Genomic DNA, 5,649 nt, shown 5'->3' with positions numbered 1-5,649 from the left:
GTTCCCAGACTGGCTGCACCACTTTGCATTCCCACCAACAGGATGGGAGGGTTCCCCTTCAAGCAGAACATTATCTGCCGGCAATTTCATAAGAGGAAACAAAACCTCTGGGAGATGCACCCAGGGTCAGGCAAGCACTTGCAGACTTCACCCCAAGGCTCCTGACGCCAAGCCCCTTGAAGCCACCAGCATGCCACTATCCAAAAGAATTCCCAGACTCTTCTTCTGACTCCACCACCAAAGAAACTACAGAGAGAATATGGCACCTCAAAATATCGAGATAATACATTTAGTAAAACTAGAAAGTCAAGCTCAACTTTTAAACAGGAACAGGCCGCTTTGGATAATTTTGAATTTTCCCTCCACCCTAATTTTAACTCTTCTGATGAATAAACTAATCAATGATGAAACATCACCTTTGTCAAATGACATCACCCAAGTCTGTATCAGATGAATAAAGCCACCTAACTCTAGATGCTGGCCACTCAACCATATCTTAGCCCCAATTGAATAAACACTGTTAGATGAAGGAACAAATTAGATGTTACAAACAGGCACAGAGTGAATCTCACCTTCCCTTTCTAATAAAAGAGGGTTCCTAGGAAACAGATGGTCAAAATACATTTGTAAGCAATAAATGGACAGAGAAATTGTGATCCCCTGCAAAGTTCTACCTGCAGGGAAATTAAGTAATTCTTGCACCAAACCCAGAATGCTGAAAGCTACTTCAATTTTTCTTTGTGGCTCAACTAGAGAAAAGAGAAAAGCCCAGGAGGTTTTGGGATAATGAGAGGTTTTACCTCCAGCCCTGATATAATTAGGACATTTTGCCAAACATACCTGTGCTTTCTCTGAACACTGGCATCCTGTGACAAGCTGCCTCGCTGACTCCGATGCTGACGTTCAAAACCTCAGGTTTCTTGGAGCCAGAGCAGAGAAGTGCTGTCAGCTGGGGAGAAGAAGGCACCTTTGACCTAAAACCTGCACACCTGCTTCGGTTTCTGGGTGAAGGGGCAACACATACTTGTTGTTTATCAGTAATTATCTTCATTCTCAATCGACCAATGACCTTGCCTTTTCTGGAAAGCAGACTTACTCTTCTAAAGAAACCCTCAATTCATCTATTCCCAATGCAATTAGATTGGGGTCTGGTTTACGTCCTCCTTCAGGCCCCCAATTGGAGGATTTTCCTGCATGATTCTAACAGCCAATTACCACTAACCTGGGGACACAGGGGCCATAATGCTGAAGTTGGGGGACAGCTCTGGGGCTTGCTACTGCCACACCTGTGCCTGGGGGACCAGGGCACACCCTGCTGAACTTGGGGTCCTGCTCAAGAGGCATCACCTGCACTGTGTCAGAGAACTGGGGACACATCACTGAAGGTGGGGACTCTGTGAGGTCCTTACCCGCACTCTTCCAGGTGAACAGGGGAAACCCTGAAATTCTGCAACCAATCCCACAAAAGCTCAGGTGAGTGGGCGCCCTGGAGTTCACGGGTATGGGGAATATGGCCAGTTGAGGACATGGGGCGGAAGAGACTTTAAAGGGATAAAGAAAACTCACCTGAGTCCCCACAATGAACCCTCTCCAGGTGCCCTTCCAGAACCCTGCCTCCCACCTGGGGCACACCCTACCCCCGGACCCCCCCCCACCCTCGGTGCATGCTGCTCACTAACCAGCCGGGACCTCCGCAGGGCTACTCTCTCTCTCCCAGTGCCCCTTCTTCTGCCCCAGGTCTGCACCCCACTGCAACTCTGGAACAGCCCATAGAGACGTAGCTCCACCCCCAAGTGGTGATTGGTCAGGCAGCGTGGTACCCCAGCCCCTGGGATGCCAGGCAAACCGCCCTCAAGCCCCTGGAACCCTGAAAGTGCAGGGGGTCCAAAAGGCGCCTCCTCTACCCAACACCCAGCACAGGCATGGGTGGGGTCCTGGGCCGGGCTCCCTCCACACACCTGGCCCCTTCCAGGAACCCCTCTGGCTGCAGACCACCCTCAGAGTCCTGCCCCTTCCCTTTCTGCACCAGCCCTCCCTGCTGGGGTGTGCCTGGTTCTGGGCAAGGTCAGTGGCTCTCCCAACGTCCAAGGCTTGGGCTTTAGGAAATGCAATGATTTCATGCATTTTCAGTATGTACATGTCAGTATGACTTTAAACTTATGGGAGCCAAAGAGGTACCAATGACCTTGCCTTTTCTGGATAGCAGACTGACTCTTCTAAAGAAACCCTCAATTCGTCTATTCCCAAAGCAACTACAGTGGAACATTTATTTCTCACTTAAATAGAAAACACTGTTATTGTCGACATTGCGTGAATGAACTTTTAAAAACATTTTAGAGAGAAAGGAAGAGACCTTTATTCAAACCCAAGTCAGGACAGCTGCCTGGGAGACACAATCTTCACCAAGAAGGGAGTGCTCTGGGGAAGGAACTTTTGGGGCAGGCTTATATATTTTTTTCTGTTTTGTTTTACATACAGAGTTACACACCACAATGAGGATCTTTTTAGATTCCAGAAAGTGATAGACTCTTTCTTATGTTTTCACTATGTACATGTCAGTATGACTTTAATCTTATGGGAGCCAGAGATGTTCTTTATTTTTTCTTATCTTTATGTTGGCATTTTTGGTTATTGTTTTCTTCTCGAAGCAGATGTACAACGTGCTTGGGGCAGAAACAAGGCCCATGCTTTGAGGTCTTGCCTAGTCATTTTGAGCCGGGTAAAATGTTAAAGGATAGCTTCCCTTGGATCCCAGGATCAGGGCTCACAGATGATATAAGATAAAAATTACTTTCATCATTATAATTACTCCTAAAAAGGAGGAATTTGAGACAAAACCACCTTTCACAAGAGTACCAAGAAATCAAAATGATGCCCACAGAAGGCTACCTGCTCCATGGTCAGCACAGGTAACAGAAGTGTTCACAGTCTCTGGACTCCTGCCCTTCTCCTGCCCAAATCTCTGAAGCACACAGACCACTTAAAATCAGAATTGTAGAACTGCTAGACACCTTAGAGATGTCTGGCACCATTCCCTTTGACTGCAGAAGAAAACACAGTAGCTCGTTGTCACAAACTAATTTCAACATGAAGTGCCCCCTGGATGCACTAAGTTCTTTCTCTGCAAATGGTGACTAATGTAAGTCACAGTCATACCATATAAACACTACGATGGCTGGGAAGTCATCGTAGGTAAGGGAATATTTTAGCCATGTTTATAAGCATTGGCTCACGTTGTAGAAGAGGCTGAGCTGAGTGTTTTTAAATACTATTTCAGACCTGTTTTACAGCACCCTCTGAACATACCAGAGCTTGAACGGACTAAGAAAGATAGTTGGTTTCAGTAACTTTAATACCAGAAAAATATTATACTGTCTCTATTCCTAAGGATCTTTGAGTATCTTACCCAGAGGTCCTCCACTGAGATAATGATCTTAATGATCACCATGGGCAGATGTGAAAAGGCCCGCTGAATTCGTTCCAGTTGTCCACATGACAAGAAAATCCTGATACTTGATAGGTTTCCAGATCGAGAAGACCAGAGATAAGAGGGAAATAGTACCCTGTATGGAACAACAAGGGATTTGGAGTCAATTTGGGGATCCCACTTAGGTTTCTGACACTAAAATCCTCTGTGACTCATATCATCCGAGTCCCTGTCTAACCACCTGAACATGTGCCTAAAAATATCTACACCCTAGTTGAGAAGTTTAAGAGGCAGAATGCTACAAAGAGCCAGTATGATGTCTCTCAAGAACAGGTGCTCAGGAAGCCATAATTGCTATTGGGTCTATTTCTTTTCCAGAAGAAAGAACACATGTTGAATCCATATTTCTAATAGATGACTCACCAGATGATTTTCAAACCTGAAGGAAGGCCAAGAAGTCGCTCTTGTGTCATAGTTCACTCAGAAATCATGTTGTTGGACTGGTGAGGACAATACGATAGCAACGTCATCACTAAGAGTGGGGAGCTTCCCATTTCCATATGGCCATGATGACCCCCTTAGCTCAGGGCCACCAGAAAGGACAGCTGAGGGGGACCACAGGCCAAGGCTGCCAGGTGTGGCTGGGGCAGGCAGAACTCTGACTTAAGGCTCAACTCCTGTCTAGCTTATTATAATGCTCTTCACAAAGAAAGTGCCATTGTGTGTGAGCCATCATGTAAAGAAGGTTCAGAATTTCCATTGAGATTCCCTCTTTGACCTTTAGGATATGTAGCAAAGTTCCATTTAATTTTTAAACATTGAAGGACTTCCTGGTTTTCTTTTTGCTAACACTGTGGCTCAATTCCCCTGTGGTCTAAGAATAGAATCTAGTTAATTTCAGGGTTTAACATTTGTAGCCTTGATTCGTGGCCCCACCTATCATCTATTTGGGTAAAGAGTCTATGACCACTTGAAAATAATATATTCTGCACTTATTATGGAATGTTCCCTATGTGTCAATTAGGTCACATTTGTTACCAATGTTTTGTCTGCTTTTTCTGTCAGATATTGAGAAAGGTATATTAAAATCTTCAAACAATGCTGCTCTATTCATCGTGGCATCGGAGAGTCTACCAGTGTTAGAAGGCAAGAGAAACAAAAAGTATAAGAATTGAGGGGATAATTGTGACTATTCACAGATAATACGATTGTGTACATAGAAAATCCAAAACAGTCTATAAATACCCTATTAGAATTAAAAATGCAATTTATAAATTTGAGATGGATTGTAGCTTCCCATTGGACAGTTTCTGAAAGAAAACGTAGAACCTGTCAATCTTGGGGTAGGACATAGGGTGCACTAACCATTTAAAAGAATTCAGTGGTACTTCATAAAAATGTGACATTTCTCCTTATCTTATGACCATAAGAAAATGAAAAAGTGAACCGCAGGCTGGGAAGTAAAGATTTGCAATACACACACTGACAAAGACTTGTCAATAAAGAATTCCTGCTCATCAACCATAAAAAGACAATTTATAAACAAATACTTCACAAAAGATTGACTGGTGACCAATATGAACAGGAAAGGGTGCTCTACAGTATAATTTTCAGGCACAGCAAGGCCTTTCCTAAAATGAAAACATACACACAAACCAGTATTCCCTAGATGGATGACATCCTTATTTCTGAGGACAGCTTGAAGAACAGACTAGCATCAAAGTAAAGTGATGGAATTCCTCACACTCAGAGGATGGATGCACAATTGACCTCAAACTACAGTACAATTTCTAGGCATCATTCGGTCCTATGAAGGCAGACAACTACCACACCCCTTCCTACACCACACAGGTTGCTTCCCAACCCCTACCATAAACGAAGAAGATGAGAAACAGATAGGACTAGTAGGAAATAGCAAAAATCACATGTGGGGATTATCCTGAAACACACTGATCACATAACTAGTGTAAGGAAGTGTAAGGAACTGACAAGGACAGAGACTAAAGAGGTACTTCTTTGGGAAATGTTGTCTGAAATCATCACACGTTGGTACCAGCTAATGAGGGCTCTGAGCATATCCTAGGGTTTGCTCACAAGGGTCTGCAACACCATCGCTGAGGACTGAAACTCTTCAAGACCTCAAAGCTTGCCTGATTGACTATTGGACTAAGAGATTCCCATGTTCTGAAAACAGATACCAACTAATTGAAAGGTTCACCTGG

Source organism: Ursus americanus, unplaced genomic scaffold (genome assembly GCF_024610735.1).
Source record: "Ursus americanus isolate L20-20 unplaced genomic scaffold, mUrsAme1.1.p SCAF_51, whole genome shotgun sequence".
NCBI lineage: Eukaryota > Metazoa > Chordata > Mammalia > Carnivora > Ursidae > Ursus > Ursus americanus.
The sequence above is the reverse complement of the archived record's forward strand: the minus strand, read 5'-3'. Positions refer to the sequence as shown.